Consider the following 19,108-nt stretch of genomic DNA (forward strand, 5'->3'; position numbering starts at 1 on the left):
ATTAGGTAGGATCATTTTCGCAGATGTTTACAATTAGTAAAAAAACATTCATGTGCTTTTAAAAATATTGTTTTTCTAGGCAGAACGTTTCCACCGATATCATAGATATTTGATGAATTCTTGAGAATCGGATTTAACATATGCTTTAAAAGAGAATACTTTGCAACTATTCAAAATTAAATTGAAAAGGAAATCAGGCGCAGAACTATATAATATGTATTTGTAATTAGAACATATTATTTAATTATAGAGCATTTAACTTTAACTTAACTGAATTAAAGCATATAAATTTTATCTTTAAATTTAATAAAAAAATCGTTTACTGAAATGTTTCAAAATGTAAATTTCTTTACACATCTTTTTCGCATAACAAATAAATGTTTTCCTCAATAACACCAAAAGTGTTCATTGTTTTCTCGATTATATCTTCATGCAACAAAAACACACACAGGTCAGATTTTGCAACCGGACAAAAATAACACTGTCAAGCATCCGCGTATTACATTAAATAACAACGTGCAAAAAACGCGACAAGGAATAATTTATTACGTAATGAGGGTCAGAGTGAAATTGAATTACTACCGCAAAGCTAGTCGTTAAGGCTCTATTGATACTTTTTCAATATGAAATTACTAGAGAGACGAAGAAGCCAATAATCTATCAATCGTTGAGAAATTCAATAGTGCAAAAAATAGCAATAAACAAATATGTAGATGAGTTTATCAAATATTTTCGTTAATTATACTATAATGTGATGACCCTTATTTTTAGATATTTGCTTATATTTTTTTGTGATTAGCTGTTAATAATGATAATGGCATTCAATCGTTTATTTTATTGACCTGTAAATGTTAATTCGGTTGTTCGAGTATTCTCATAAACAATTGTTCTATGATGAATGTCAAGCTTCGTCAGAGGATCATTAGCAGTTTTATATCTTCGTAACGATCTGCTAATAAAATCGACTTTTTATATACGAAAAAAATCGCAAGTGGCCAGTTCAAAGTTCAATTTCAGCTTGCTAAATTTTTATTGCGAAATGAAATTCGCACAGGACTTTGGTGATGTGACTTTTGAAGTCGTCTTTTGATTTTATTATGCGATGAGTGTTACGAAATGTTAAAAAATCTAGACGAGAATGCCCTTAGTTAAGATAAATCGGCTAATAAAACAGTATAACGAGTGTAATAAAAGTATGAAATAATCAGGGATCTTAAATATCGTCAATGATATTCGAAAAATATTTTTAAAATATCCCTAGTTATTCATAACAGACATGGTTATAACAATTAATAAACAACAGAAAAAATAATAACAAAAAACACTTTGTTACTGCCGAAATTTCAAAAATTACTCATATTTCTGAGTTAATATTATGCAGCTGTGGACATTTTTTATCTCTTTAAAATCAATACGAATAATGCTTAAGTAATTTATTATGATAATATTTTTTAAGCATACTGAGTTGTAATCTTTTTGGCAAAAAGTATAATTTAAATTTAGCTTAGCACTGACTAAAATTTTTAAACACGCTTTATTATTTTAAGAATAAAATAAATATACTAGTTTTTTATAACATATAAACATGTGTGTATAAATCTTTCATTCATTATTTTCTTATTTTTATTTTTACCTCTATATAATATATTTTAAATATTTTTTTATTACTATCATATCTGGCAGATCGCAATTAGTGATTTATCGGTGTTTGAATCACTTTGAGGTTCTCTACTTATGGATTTTAAGACTGATAACTTTGCAGCAAAAATGAACCCCGGAAAAGTTAGTAACAGTTAATTTATTTAGGTAAATATAAAATAGCATTAGAGTAATACCATAGTGGAGTCGAAATAACTGGTTTGGAAAGGCTAAGAGTTTTCGCTGGAGTGTCAGCGATGTATTGTGATCTTGTGGTAATGTTTCTCTGATGATTCTCGGGAGAGTCTGACTCCGTGTCTGCTTTTCTCTCTCTATGCATTCTTATCTGCCCATCTGTAATCAAGTGTCACATATTTTATATTGTTGATTTGAGACAGATCGCAGATGAGGATGTTGGTGGGTCAATTGCATCGCTTTTTGAACACACCCATTAAATGTGTTTACGTATTAAAAGTAAATCTTCCAGATACTAGAGGGCCTAATTTATTTTATTTTTTAAGGTTTAATGTATTTTATTTTTACCCCTTTATTAACAATCGCTAAAAGTTCAGGTAATTGTTAATAAAGGGGTAAAAATAACAATACTTATTTTATGCAGGGAATAACGCATTGTTTATTGCGCATTATTTTTAGTAGTTTTCCGGTACTTATGGGTGATTACGAATAAAAAACGTCTCGTGATGGATATGTTAATAGGTGATCTGTGAAATATTAGCAATTATTAATGGAGTTGTTTAGTCCAGAGATCTCACTGATAACTTCGAAATTAATTGTGCAGGTGGCTGGAACCCGCATAGATTATTATATTATTAAAATTTCAATAGATTATTACAGATAAGTTTTTTTAGATTTTTCTAACTTCACGGATAAATATTGTGATTAAAATAAATTGAGCTAGTTAAATAAACCTTGGTCGGTATAATAATAAAAATATGAGCATAAACATTTTAACTATTAACAAATAACTATATAACATTAAACTTGTGAAAATAGTCTGAATTAAAATATTAAACAATATAAATAAATATAAACTGGGAAAATATTAAACTGAGACAATGATAAATATAAATATCAAGTATAATAGACAAAGCGATTGACTTAAATATATTACACAGTGTAAAACTAATCTTAAAAAATACACAAAAGCAATCAAAATATTTGTAATAAATGTAAATGTTTATTCATCAATATTTTTTATAATAATTCTAGACATTTTACATATTAGCATTAAAATCAACATATTCGTTTAATAGAACAAAAAACAAGTTGATTACAAATATACAATCAATTCAACATGTTTATTTATAGAAATATCGATATTAATCATATCTCATTTTTAATATAAAATAAAAATATAATAAACTTTGACGTGTATTGAAAAATTACTCCAATATTACAATTTCTTAAGACATTTCCTTATTTAAAAAAATGTGATTCCAATCTAAGATAAGTGTTTTTTTATATAACGGGAAATTATATAAAAAAAACAACTATAAATCATTTTTAATATTGAGTTAAACTGTTTAATTGTTTGTTTATGTGCTTTATTATTAATAACATGAAAACTTTTAACAATATTTCAAGCAAGTAATTATGTGTATAATAAAACAATCCTAATTGAATCGTTACACAATGAAGCTACAAATTCACGGACGGTCTTATTATTTTCGGTATTGTTTGTTGTTATTATATAACATTTTTTGTTAATGTTAATAACGATTCATCTCAAGGTTATTAACCGTTCCTTCTTCGCACATTATCGACTAGTCACATTCTTACGATTTAGAAAATTCGACATGGTTTTATCAAACAAAAAATCGAACCGACCTTGCCCCGGGCCTCAGGTGATCTTCGTGAGAATATTCTAAAATTGCTCTGTGACCCCAAACAACAATACAGACGCATGAATCTGGGCCACCCGGTCCTAGCACGGATGCTGTTTCAAAATCAAATACCGATGATGACAAAAGGTAGGTATAAATCATGGCTCGTTGAGGATGTAAGATACTGCTACTTGTGGGTGTCCTTTTGTGATTATGCAAATGATGCTCTTTTGATAATAAATAATCTAAATATATTTCAACTTTGTTTAAGCAGAAATTGCGATTCTAAATTAATTAAAGATATAATATATCTAGAGATCGGCAAATTAGTAGCAATTAACATGAAGCATGAAGCATCTCATTCTCATAAATCAACTGCTTGACGTTTAAAATATCTACATATGTATGTATATACTATTTCATACTGCAAATAAATATAGTAGTATTATAAATATAATCTAACCATTTATACGATGTTACTTTAATTTATATATTATTGTGTATGTCAACAGGACATTGCAATTTAACTGCTTTTAAATAATAAACAAACTCCTGATTGCATAGAAGTTTTTCTTCTATTTTGTAGATCAGGATCATCTATAAAGCCTTAATCGACTTCCTGAATGATCTGAGCATTGACATTTGATTTTGATAATAATATGTTAATACTTCAATAATTGTTCATTGAAAGTATCACGTTCAATTACATTTTTTACTCGTATAAATTAAAGGTTATACACGATCTAATAGCATAATTTATTTAATGCATAATAATCTCATAATATTATATAACTTTTTCAATTTACTTAGACATATTATAATGTGATTAAGCCTCAAGATATTTATTGTAAATCACGCATACAAAAATAAAAGCAAAACATCAAAAATCACGATGAACGTGAACGATAAAAATCATACATCTAATACGATGTTCTATAATTTATACCTAGAATACATATTGACTTTTAACGTTTTATTTTTATTTTGAATGTATAACATTGTTTTTAATAGTCTATATACCTTTCTTTTTCAAGCAAATACTCCTACGCTTACATAAATTCCTAATAAATAATATTAAACATTGTTTCGGAGCGATGAAAAGCGTATAATTTAGATATCCCAAGACACGATTCAAAGCATTTTTTAAACACATCAAAAATATAGTATTCGTAAGTAATAAATCATCTTCGTCAACGATCACTTCCCTTCGACGACCCTGACTCTTATATTTCGTATTATACAGATTCGAAGGTGTCTGTCTTGAATTTCGCAAAATGAAATGTCGCAAGCCTCTCACGCGATACGCCCAGATGACAAATTAATATAAAATAATGGCCTTCCGCGGTAAAATGTTGAGAATCCTAGGAAGTTGTGTGATCGATCACACACCTTTAGCTTTGCTGCGATGAGATAAAATCTCATCGTTGTGGAAGTTTACACGTTTACAAGATATTTGGGAGAATTTAACAATTAATGTCGTGACACGAGTAAAATTTTGCAAAAGCACGAAACTGACCTCATATTGTGTGTGTATTGAGATCCGGGTATGAGCTTTATTGAGTTAAAGTTTTGCATTAAATATGCATACATAAACAATGTGAGTACCAATTCATTATGTAGCTTATAATCACTTCATAATTTACAATTCTTAAAATATTATATGCACATGCACAATATTTAATTATTATTATATAATAGTTTTAATTTTGTATATAGTTTTGTCTCTCTAGTCGTCTTCGGTCGTGTAACAACATCAAATTAATTAATGGCTAAAATGTAATTATTTATTTAAATTTTAAATGTAAATAATTAGCTAACTACTACGATTAAAAACGTATATGTAAAAAACAATTTAAAAAAATTAGAGATGGGTAGTAAATGTGTTACATTCTAAATGGTCACTCATCTATTCTTAATTTTAGAATATATAATGGGGTGGTATCAATTCCAAAAATATTAATGAAATTCTAATTGATGCTTGGGAATAAATAAAATTTCTTATCAATGAGACTATATGAAAAAATCACAAATTTCCAGTCTATGTTTATCATGACTTATTGATTTTATATGTTTATATTACTGCTATATTTGCAAAAGTTTTGATTTACGTGCGATTTTTTCAAAATAGTATAAATATACGTGTTGCCTTGTCTGCATCTCGTAAAATATAGTTGTCACCAAAGATGGATTTCGGACTTTGTATTATTGTTGAACCAGGATTGACGTGCAATTGAAAGCAGCAGCTTTTTTGGTCTTCTTATATGGTCTCAATTGGTATTCGGCATAGCTTTGCTTTTTGAGGATTTGGTTAAACTCGTGTGTTTTAAGTTAGAAGCAAAATACGTGATGATGGTGTATTTTGAAAGGAAGTATCATAAGTACGCTTTTTGAGATAGGAGAGATATTTGTCTCTTTCCTATTCTCGAGTCTCGGTCCAGCGAGCTAATGGAACGACTTAGGGGCGGAAACAGACATGTTACTGTCAGAAGTATGCTCTGCATAAGTTTTCATTATTTTCAAAATGATAAAATTTATTGTATTATACTTAAATAACCAACGTTAATAAATTAAAGTCATACATTTTTTTTATGATTCTGTTACTAATAATAGAGTCTGGTATTTTCAAGCTACAAGCTATGTACTTTAAAGAGTTTTTTTTATTTATTTTTAATTAAATTACATGTTACACAATTGAAAAGGATGCAATTAATCTTACCTTAACAATGGACGTGTGTCATGGTTTTCCTATCTGACCAATTTACTCGCATTGTAAATATTCATGCCACTCAATGGTCACCCACAACAATCAAGTGCTAATTCGTTAAGATTTGATAGTCAGCTTTGACCATCTTTAATGCGGCATTGTCGGTTTCTTAATTACCGTAAATTAGCAACGCGTTCGTGCGAAATTATTACCGGATCGTTCCGTTCCGTTCCGGACATAATTCCGCGTGGCTCGTTACAAATCTTGACAATTTCGGTTCTCCTCGGACCTGTTAAAATATATTATGTACATGTGTTCACAGGTATTTTCGTAGCGTCGTCGTACTATCATCTTATATTGTTTACCATTTTAAGTTGGATTAGTAGAAAAAAGTCAAGTTCGCTCCCACGCGGACTGAGAGTAAGAGAAAAAATGTCCTGCCAAAAAAAGGATTTGCGAACAATGCTCGATTATGTTTGCTATGTATGTTATATGCTAATTTATGACACACTTGTGGTTTAAATAAATGTATTGTGTTTGGTTTAATTCAGATAAATAATATAAAACCCATTAAAAATGAAGGAATGGTGCAATTAAAAAAGCGAGTAGAACAAGTATTCCAAAAAACACTATGTCTTCTAATTTTATTATATTAAACGAGTTATACGAATGTCCATTTATATAAACTTAATGTAATGCGTTTTTTATAAAATGATTAGCATTTCATATAGTATTCAAACATAGTGTTTTGACAATGAACTAAGCTAGTGACTTGATGGGGCAATAGCCCCAATCTAGAGTGCATTGTTCTTTTTTGTGATCGCAATTAATGCAAATTTAAATGCAGGATTGTCTTACTTATACTTATAAATATTTTACCAGTTTTAGAATCACATCATATGTAAAATATGTGGCTTAAAAGTATACGATTGTAAGTCACAGCTTAAAAATAATAATCTTTGTTATATAATATCATATTTTGATAAGGGTTTTTTTAATGTTTCGTTATTAAGTTATTTTTAATTTTTAATAAATAGTTGGCATTCCATAGTACACCAATATATGTAATATTGACGTACTATACAATACCATTTAGCGCAAAACGTCAAAAAATTTTAGAAATTAGTCTTGCGATGATTTAACTGAGTCACGGAAATGAGTCTCAAATTTTACAAATGATGACAGTTTTGAAAAACAATATCGAATAATTTGTTTTGAAAATATGTCAAGGGCAAAGTATTTTACATTTGTAATGAATTTTAGTTTTACAATAATATTATTATACATTTAAAAAATAAAAAAAAAATACTTGTTTAATCCAAAACTGACACTTAATGAAATATTCATACGAAAATTTTTTTATTGCAATGCATACGTGATATATTTGTATATTATATTCTTCAAAGTAGTGCTAAAAATATATACAATATTTATAAAAAATAAATATTTTTTAATTTTAGAATCTCGCATGATTTGAATGACACTAGAAATAAATATTTCACTATGTTGTGTCCATATTAAAAATTATGCATTTGAAAGTAGCCTCAAAATAATATTAATTTAAAAATTAAATTATAAAGTCTAAAAATATTGGGAATAGTAAAAAAATAACTTTGATTTATGCAACTTTGAAATCTGATCTTTTAAAAATTGCTTTTGTAACATATATTATACAGGATTGAGCAATAAATATTCAATGATCTAAAACATACATTTTGTTGTTTTAAATATAAACTCATGACTTTTCATATAAGAGGTATACTTATTTAAGTGTGCTTTATCTTGTAACTAAAATTGTGACGATGACTAAGAAACCGTGAAACTAATTCGATGGAAATGTTTTTATTAACCTTTTCACGTATTTATGAATGGAGACAAAGATCTTTTGAATGATTTTTAAATAAGTAAATAATTATTAAGTCAACTTTGAACCACTTTATATTTACATACATATAATATGAAATGACAAGTAATGCTTATATTGCCTTAATTTTTTCATCATAACTCATTTAAAAATATGACTAATGACACATGTCTAACATATATCCTCTTGCAATTATTTGCGGATTAAAGATCATATTGAATGCTTGTCCTTGTCAAACTATATTATCCATGCACCTATTTTTCTACTAAGAGAATAATAGCTTGTTTTGCTGTCTCGAAATCTAAAAATACATTATGTATAGCTCTTGTACAAAATTCTCTTTATAATAACCAATGTGTTTGCTTCAATAGATTACAGCGATTTTTTACATAACTTCTCATATTGAATATCGGCCATTGAAACGTACATACGTGCTTCAAATGAAAATGAATGACTAGGTGTAGATAAGACTCGATTGAATCTTATCTAGTGTCAATCTAAATGTTATCGATAATCTAAATGAACTAATTACATACTCGCACGTGTGATGGTAAAATCACTTAATTTATAGTACAAAGTGCGAGTGAAAATTTTAGAATATATCAAATTATTAACACTGTACTTTGGGAAGAATTAAAATCGTGATCTTCAGATAAATATAATATTTAGTCTTGACCTTTTCCACCATATTTTATTAAGCCAATAAATTTTATTTAGACCATCCTTTTTCTAATCATCCATCAATAAAAGTCAACTATTATGTTCATCAAAATCTAATTATTATTTAATAATACGTTATATTACCAGATTCAATTTTGGTTTTATTTATAATTGACATTTTATTATTACGGATGAATACAATTTTTTTATCAGGTACCATCATCATCATAGTAATGATCTTGAATTGCAAATTGATGACCTAGTCGCCTCTGAATGGCACATTTATTATGTATGGATGCTGTAAAAAATAAAACTGGTTCGGCTTCCTCAAACGTAAATCTATCCATTTATAGATTCGAATTGATCTTTATTGGTCCAAGTCTAGAGAGCTTCTTATAGCTTTGATTTATATAATTGTGCCGATAGCGATTATGAACGCCGTGTGAATGTGTTATATCAATATTTTTTTATAACAAATAAAAAATACATGGGATTATTTAATGTGAATATAATCAATTTGTTTATAAGTATTAAATAATATGAATATAATATAATGACATATTAATCGTATACTTTTCGTTGTAAAAAAAACATATGTATTTTCATGTTAAATTAGTATATAATAATATTTATATATAATATATAATAACATATTTTTATCATTAAACGCTTTAATAAAATTATAGTAGCTTAAATAATACATATGTTTTTAATATTTAGAGAAATATTACATTTAAATGTAAAAAATATTTAAAACAATTTATATATATATATATATATATATATATATATATATATATATATATATATATATATATATATATATATATACGTATAATTAACTATAAAAAGTACATCGTAAAACCTTGAAAAAATTAAAAGCTTACAAATCTTGTTTCAAAAGATCGTGAGTAAATTAAATTTTATCTAAATTAATATGATAGAGATAATTATTTGAGTATAAAGCTAAACCCGCATTATAATATATATAGATAGAGACATAAGTTAGATTGTTATATATTAAATTATGTATTATACTATATTTAATTATTTATAAAATTAAAACCAATGAATTGGGCAAAATAATATTGTAATACCCAAAAAAATATATAGTTAAAAGAGAAAAAAATGTATAATACTAAAATGAAATGCTACGAATCGGACCAGCTCCTCATAACTGACATTTAACAGATCAATGTGCAATGCCAGCCTATTAAGGAGCTGGATGGCGATAGCCATAGACGATAGTCAGCTAATGCGGACGTCCTAGACGTGCTTAACTGACATAAAGAGAACGCGATCGTGATTCTCAAAGACGTTTCTTGAGAATAGTTTGATTATCGATAGCACCCTTAAATATTTTGAAAAAATGTTTAGCAACATACGCAAAGAGAAGCGCTGGGACACACTATCGGATAATAACCAAATATCCTCTTATATGTGGTGACCAGACGTCCTCTTCGTATTTTTGTTATTCTTTGTCCTCGAGTAAAAATTCCACAAATACATTTTTTGAGCTCTCGTAGCAATTTCTTTTTCTCATAAATATTTCAGAAATGCCTTTTAAAAAAAATCAAAATGACCTTTTTTAGCTCCCGCATCAATTTGTCCTACACAATCTAAAATACCTAAACGTTGGTTTTAAAACAAAAAAAAATGTGATGACTTTTTTCTGTCCTCCTTTATCCTCTTCGGACAACAAAAAAATCTGAAATGACCTTTTTTAGCTCACATATTTTTTTAGTATCCTCCTTTGATATTTTCAAAATCTGCCTACTTTATCCTATATTACCGTGTCTTTAAAATCATTTTTTAACTTGTTTGCTTGAGAGGTAGTATTTGATTATTCGGAGATTCTAAATTATAAATCTCGATTCAAGAATGCTGCGAATTCAAGTGTCATAACAAAGCATAGCATCTTAAAAGATTTATCGCAAACGTCGTTTAGGTACGTGTCGAGAACCTTGCTGATTCCGAAGTTTTTCTTGCCAAAATGTTCCCACCAAGATCGTAGGAATAATCTTATGGCGAACAGAATCGAGAAAATGACACAATATGTGACTTTCTGATACTAAAGAGTAAACGGTTGACAAAATTCACAGAGAATCTAAATCATTCTGTAGAGAAAAGGAGACCGCAGCAGATTAAATGCATTTAAACAATTTTATATCATCTGCACACAGAAGAAAACTTGAATTTGTAACTGCCTTATGTATGTCATTAATACATAGTGTGAAGAGCAGAGGACCCAGATTGGACTATTGAGAAACCCACAAAGAGGTGAAATATTACTTTGACAATAGGCCACTATGGTTGCTCAAAAAACTCAAGAATAAAAAAATAAGTCATCCGAGAATTTTTTTCAAAAATAACCCATGAGAATCTTTGTCGAAGGCCTTCTCATAATCCATCGAGAGATTTTGTCAGAATATATTTACAATAGTTTTAAAGAGAGACAATCAAATATCATTTTTTTTAAATAAAATCAATAAGTACGCCATTTTATTTAAAATAATATTTTTAATATATTACTTTTATTTAACTTTAATCATCACATTCATTGTATTATTTTTCTACAAAAAGATGTCCAATGTTTTTTTTTATTTAATATATATATTTAATAAATTTACTATACATTATGTCTATTAAAATACAAAGCATATAGGTATTAGTTATTTTTTTTCAATAAAATCATATTAATTTTTAATTTAAAGAATAAAAGCGAGTCTAAAAATAATAAATATGTATTTTTTTATTGTTTTTATACAACGCAAAATGTTTTGTTTGTCATTTATGGTTAAATTTGTACAACTGAGGTGACTTTGACTTCATATGAAAACTCTTGAGCCTTTAATTTACAACCGTTTTGAATGCAATCTATAATATTTAACGTTTATCCACCTCTCGGATCCTTCAAAGTAGATCAATCTGTTCCGTTCCTTCGATTATATACGTCCATAATTTGCGTCAAAAATGAGAATTCTCATTTCTTGAGACATTAAAAATATCGAGCAAGCAGAATGCTTAATTACAGCTTACATTCAATAGATATTACAATGAACAACAGCTTGATTTCATCTCAATTATTCATCACGATATTTATCTGCGAGATTAGGACAGTCTAGGAAAACCTAATCTATGATTGTCGAACGGAATTATTATGATATAATAATTACTAAATCCGAACTCTCAGAGTAGATTATTAAATGTGATACATTTTTTTTAAATTGCACTTAAAAGAAAATATATCGCTGGTCCTTTGTTTTAAATTTAAATTATTGCCAGGCGGTTAAAACTTTATTTTGTCTTCTTCATTTGTTCAAGTTAAATGCCATGCGACGATTTTGTTTAGTGTCGCCATTTTTCACATTGTTATTAATAAAGTGATATTAGTATAATAATTAAAATTCAACGTTGGCGTGATTTTTATATTTGGAAGCGAAGTACTCGATACTCGATAAAATATTTTGGCAAGTCTTTCTTTATTTACATATTTTTTACGTAATTTAGGCAAATAAATATCTGTTTTTTTCTGTTTAAAAAACCCTAGTGTATATACTAAAAAATATTAATTAACATATAGATCAGTGTATCTACAAATTTATTTTTATTTTTTAATAATCTATGTTTTGTCAAATTGTTATGATGTAGCATTTGAAATGCAGATAGTTTTATTTGTATATTATTTTTATAGCTCAAAAATTGAACAGGTTGATTATAATTTATATGATCTATCAGAAGTACGATTATAAATCAGGACATTTTAATTAATCTTGAAAAAACATCCTTAACGACTAATTTAATCACGCAGAAATATATATGACCTTGTGAATTTTAATCATGAGATTTCTACATTATTTTTACGACAAATGTGAACCAGTAGTCTGCGTGGCATCACGCACGATTGAGAAACAGTGACCCGCCCCAAATATTTAAAAATATTCAATTATGTGAACATAATGCAAATCATCTCCGTAGGCACGCGGAAGATTCGGTTCATCTTCCACTGCGACACTTCGTTTTGACATTTCGTTTTTTTATCATCATTAAATTTATTACACGCGATCGCACACGAAGGAAAAGTATATCGAAGGTCTTGTATGGAATACAATTATTTTTCGGGCGTTAAGAAAACCTTGAAGTGACGAGCCTTCTATTATCCGGCGAAAAAGCCAAATGTCAGGTCAATTATTAATCGCTTATAAGTCACAATAAGATTAACTTTTTTCGGAGATGAAAAAAACTTAAGTTATTTATTGCAGCTTGGAGTTCAATGTCAGGGGGAGGAAACTGTTGGAACGCGAAAGATCGCGCATTGTTCACTGGATATTTTATTACTATAATTTTATCGACGGGGTATCCTGTAAATAAATAATACGTATGTTATCATTATGGGGTTCATAAGATGATATTTACCTATATCCTGTTGTGTGTATTAAATTATTAGTTAGTAAATTAATAAATTACAACTGACCCATATATTAACTTTATAAACACGAAGGTGACTCAAATAAAAATCTTTCTATGTAGTCTTCATGACATTTAACGCGTTTTCTAGCGCTTATAAATTGCATATAATAGAAATATGATTCTTAATTATATATGTATGTGTAGTTCATATTTGTTTAAGTTAAGTTTAAGTGCTCTTATGTATGTATTGCTCCAAAATTACCCTTCACATATATTTTTGTACGGAATTGCTCCTTGCGCACTGTCATACAAATTCATGTAACACGTAATTATATATTCAGTAAAAAATATTTTCAGGAAACTATTGTACTCAGCTTTAAAATGGTAAAACTCGCAGATCTCATTTTGAAGTTCGCAACGGTTTATGTGATCAACTGACTTTTGAGGTCGGTCGACAAGGAGATTGTCCATTTGACGATCAACAAGTTATAGGTCATTATTTTCCGTGTGTCCAATATTATATATAGCTCAGAAGCAAACATCACAGAGTGTGAGTCAAAGAATAATTTTGGAGCGCTTTTAATATTCTATATAAATATATTTCTCCATGTTTTTCAGAACGACATTAATTTTTAATCGTCCTGTTCCCGTGGGAATAATTTTTAGTAACCCACGCTCGCCTCGACGGTCCCTTACAAAGAATTAGAAATATATAATATTAGGATTTGCTTATTTGCATTTCTTTTCTTAATTGAACCATTCTTCTATTCACAAATGCTTGTTCTAAAGCGTTTTAATCGGCGAAGAAGGAATGGGTTTCTTTGTTAAAACGAAAACCACCGTGAGAAATCTTTTACAGCTCAAGTCACAAAGTACACGCCATAAATCAGTATGGATTAAAATATACGTCACCTTGAGAAAAGAGCCCGCATTCGGATTTGCCTTCGAAACGGCCGTTCCTAATCTGATCTAACGCCCAAAGGCAGTTTGTTAAAAAAAACTCGCTTCTTTTTGTAATTACTCGTCCCTTCGAAAAAGGAGACAGCAAAATCTCTCATGGGCAAACTGGAATCACACTTCCTTTCTGACACTCTTGTGAGACTTCCTCAGAGACTTATTCTACTAAATTGGACTAAATTTAATTCGGACGTCTTTAGCGAAGATCGCAAAAGACGTCTGAAATCGAGAGTTAAACACGCATCTGAAACGCATGGAGATTACGGACGCACCAACAAAACACTATAATTTCTCAATTATTGCACGATGTCTTTACAAAAATGAAAAACACCACTAACACAAAAGTTAAAACATTCTTATTGGAACATTTGCGTTTCATAGTCGTTAAAGATTCTGCAACTTTTCATTTGTCATTTCACATTCAACATGTTTGTTAATGTAATGAATTATCTTGTGTATGTATAAAGCATCGAACACCAAACTTTTAAATCATTTAAGCGCTGAGAAGCTAAATCTGTTCGCCTTTCTTAGAAAGTTTAATTTTGCTTTGTTTTGTACTATTTTAGGTTTTTCTTTATTTGCCCATTTTTTAGAATGAGTTGATGAAAGATAGAATAAGAAGTCGTCTCCATGAGAAAGATTATGACTGTCTGTTACTTTCCTTCTTTTGCCATCCATTTACAATATTTGTTATATCAATTATATTTTAATGATTTTTAAAGAGTTTTAAATAGCAGGTTATATATATTTCTGTATTGATATGTAATGTTTATTATTACTTAAAATTAATAAATAATACCTGTAAAATGGATTAATACTTATGTAGCCTTGTTGCTAATCATTCAAGACTTCTCACTGAAAAATTTAGTATTAATTTCAAAGATTTTTTTACTGGAAATAATGATATCGTTTCAACTTATTTATTGTATTTTCTCTGACTTTTATTTTGCATTAATTTGTAGTTTTTTAAATATATGTTCTTATAAACTGATAAAATATTTATTTTAATTTATTCAATTTTATTTTTCAATATTAAAAATCTTAATTATATTTATTCGTATATAATACAGCAAATATGTTATACAATATTTCTCATAATATAATTTTATTAAAAAGAGACTCAATAATTGATAATTAAATATTTATTACGCAATAAATTATTATTATACGATACACATAATCATAGATAAATATTTTTTTCAAGGAAAAAAGTTGACACAATTTGCGTGAGATTATTTTTTTAAACCAAAGAATACACATATTTTATGTTTTCTGATTAACATATACATATAGCGACTATAGCGTGTCGTTAAAATTTTTGCCATCTTTAATTTATATACTATAATTTCACGATTGGCTTTATAAGTCAGAGGTTGTCAAAAAATCAACATTTAAAAAAATATTTAATTAAAAGAAATCAATCAAATGCAACAACAATACCAGACATTAACATTATTTCTTATCGGTCTAGATCGACTTTTAATTGAAATGATTTTTTTAATAACTCCAATCGGTCAAATGGTCAGTGATAAATGTTTCGGCGTATACACATCAACAACCAATTTCGCAAATTGTCAGGTGATAATTTGCTAAAAGACTATAACGAGCCATCATTAGTAGATCACAGAGAATAGTTTTAGGTCATAGGTCAGACCTGCCAATAAGCGGATAATGAACATTTGGCTTGTGAGCTACATGTTATATAATAAATTATATTGTCTATACACTATTGAGAAATTGCATAATTAACGAGGCGTTAATAATTGGAAAATCGCACATCACTCTTCTTAAATATTATTATGTAACATAATTTTAGCAAAGGTTCAAAGCTTCTGTGTAAGGATAAAAGTAACACCGAGAAGCTTGGTGCTGTCAACTACGTTTTTTAAAGCATTACCCAAGGTGTTACTTTTATTGATGATGCTCAAGTACAAGAACATCAATAATCCTTTGTTGTGAATCGTCGCTTGTTCGATATTAAGTATATTAAGTAATCAATCCTGTCATCGGGTAATTTCAAGCAACCAATTTGTTAACGCGAACGAGTCGTGCCGAGTAAAACACTCGTAAAGGTTAAATAGTTCTTAAAGTATGCATCTGTAATTCTGTAGGTATGTTGTCGTGTATTGTATTGGTTTACTGAGAAGTGTCAATGGAAATTTAATACGTGGGATTGATTGCAAATATCATTTTACTAAACGTATTGTATAATTGAATGCAGTAGTAGCTAATTATTGAGAAAGGTACTAAAGAATCCAATCTCGAGCCGGAATTATCCCGGAATTTCAAGATTGCAATTCAACGATCCGATTATTGTCATTTGTTCAATTGATTCTGGTTGATAACACTGAAGTCAATTCAATGGATACATTTCGAGTGGCTCCAAAATTTATAGCGTATATTGATTATATCTTTAGCTAATTTTTCAATAAAAGTTTTTATTTTTGTTGAGTTGAGACTGAAAACTTCATCATCGAATGAATTACAAATTAATAATTATATCAGTTCATAAATTAAATATGTTTGCCCTTGTTTTCTACATGTGCTTTTAGGAGCAACTATCGTGTCTTTGCACACATTTTGCTATCGCCTAAATAGTTTGCCACTATTAAATTTTTATTTATTATTTATATCTAATATTTATTTTTATTTACATAAAATTATTACTTTTTTTTAATAATAATTAATAACCAATATTCATTATTAATAATATTAATATTTTAATAATATTATTAAATTAGTAATTATTTCATATTTTAGTTTATATATAGTATGTATGTACATATATGGTATATAATACATCCCATTGTTGTTAATTCACAATCAAAACTTTAGCAAAGCATTTAGTAGGCGTTAGTACTTACCATAACTCTTGCACTTTTAGATGTCTACAAATTAGGTCGGAATGCATCGTCCATTGCAACATACACATAACATTCAACTTACAATATTCACATCGATGATTAATTTTAATTTACGTACAAACATTTTTTCTACGTCTATTGTGTTAATCATTGTCAGCTGCTAATTTACAAAGACGATAAAAAAGACGCTTGTTTTATGGCAGGAAATTTTGCTATTCTTTATTAGCAAAAAACGCATTACACGCCAGTGAAAAGGTGTCGAAATAAATTTTAACATGTTCATTCTAAAAACGGCAATAAACGTATTTCTTGCATTATTAAAATTATGCAATTTACGTACATATAATATTATCAACGATAGGATAAAGTCAAAATACTATCATAGAAAATTACAATTCATGTGCAGATTATCACTGCAACAATAAGTTTATCTAATTAGTTTTTCTTTGGGAAAAATTTTATCGGCAAATTAGTGTAGAAAAATTGAATAGGATAAATGGTTATTTTGTTCCTAAAAGCATAATGGAAATTGAGAAACTAGCAGTTAATTAACCTGATAAACGGAACACGTCTAGACAGGCATTTAATGCCGTAGTTCCGTTTTCAAGTGAGAAAGTGTGACCGTTTATTTCCGTCAGGCAAATCTAATGAATGGTTCTGTTTTAATGACGTGTTATTAATACAGTTGAATAATTTATAATTGAACATTTATACGTTTTTAATAATAAAATAGTATTTTTGCATCATATATAATAAAATATTATCCTTATGACACAAAATTGTTAACATTTTTTTTATTTATAATAATACTCAAAACTGAAATTAAAGTTTATTAGTAACCCGTAAGATAAATAAACAATTAAAAATAAAATATTAATTATTGTGATGTTAAATATGGAATGAAATTTTAAAAACATTATTTTTGCACTTTTTTATTAATGCTTTTTATTGCAAAATATATTTATTTAATAAAAATAGTTTACAGCTTCTTTTTAAAAGTATACTTGAACAACCTCTAAAAACATTTAGCTTTGTTCATACTATAATTTGTAATTATCGGTCAGTAGTCCAATATATTGGAACTTAAAAAATAAATTGGCTCATTTGCATAATTTTTTATTAGATTAAACTTTCTTAAAAGACCATTAAAAAATACATAATAATCTGTCACGTCATTAATCATCTGCCAAGCACTCGATTGACGGCAATCATTGACGACCACAAGGAAAACTCTCAAAACTCGTTATCGACAATTCGACTTCGCCGCCCATCTACATTTTTTCTGTACATATTTTCAGTAAATTATATATTTTGTACAATAAACTAATATCAGCTCTTTCAGCATCTAAGTGGGTGCAAAAGAAGCATAACTTAGCTTTAAAAAATAAAAAAATGGAATTGTATACCCGGATGTAAAAAATATGAATTAGTAATTATACAGCATCCGCCATATTCATTTGAAAATAAAATCAATTGAACATGTCTGAATGCAGTTTGAGAATATAGGAGAGGAATTGAAACATCAGTTAATGTTGCAAATTATATATTTTTTAGTTGTTAATAAACGTCGTTTATTTTCTGTATATCTAATTATTTCCACTAGTGTTTATCAGTTTCTATATAAATAAATAGGACTTTGGGGTACAAGACAAAAAAAACATTTTACGCAAAAGTTACACAACAAAAAATAATAGTAAAAATTATTATATAAAAACGAAAAATTATTATATAAAAAAAAATAGATCTCCGTTTAAAATTATTTGTAGTCGGTTTATCTTTTTAGTCAAAAGACTTTCTTAATCTACGTTTAACTAAATAAAATGCCGGAAATTTAATCAAAATTTCTAAAATTCTTCACGTACAAAATATCGTTTGCATAATACTAGTTTTGTCACAAACATATGTGTACATAAATCAAATGCATCACACTTAAACTTTAATAAATTTTCTCGTCATGAATCAGCTTTATTTTAAAAAATAAGTAGAACTTAGTTGAAGAGATTATAACATCGATTTAAATATGAACCTCTCGAAAGCTAACGTACTCGTGAATGGAGTAGCAAACAATTGACGTCTTCGTCGTTTTTAATGCAAATATATCCAAACAATCTATCAAAGAGTGCATGGTTTCTGATCTTGTCAACTATTTTGATAATTAATTGTAATG

At 28.0% G+C, this 19,108-nt stretch overlaps 1 long non-coding RNA gene across 1 annotated transcript in view; it reads left to right on the top strand.

Annotated features, from left to right (window-relative positions):
• The window catches only part of LOC148236514 (uncharacterized), a 49,583-nt gene that overhangs the window by 27,739 nt on the left and 2,736 nt on the right, over positions 1 to 19,108 (top strand). The gene's annotated exons all lie outside the window — the stretch shown is intronic.

The sequence above is a fragment of the Plectrocnemia conspersa genome, unplaced genomic scaffold (genome assembly GCF_051122295.1).
Source record: "Plectrocnemia conspersa isolate PC_06_02 unplaced genomic scaffold, ASM5112229v1 ptg000003l, whole genome shotgun sequence".
NCBI lineage: Eukaryota > Metazoa > Arthropoda > Insecta > Trichoptera > Polycentropodidae > Plectrocnemia > Plectrocnemia conspersa.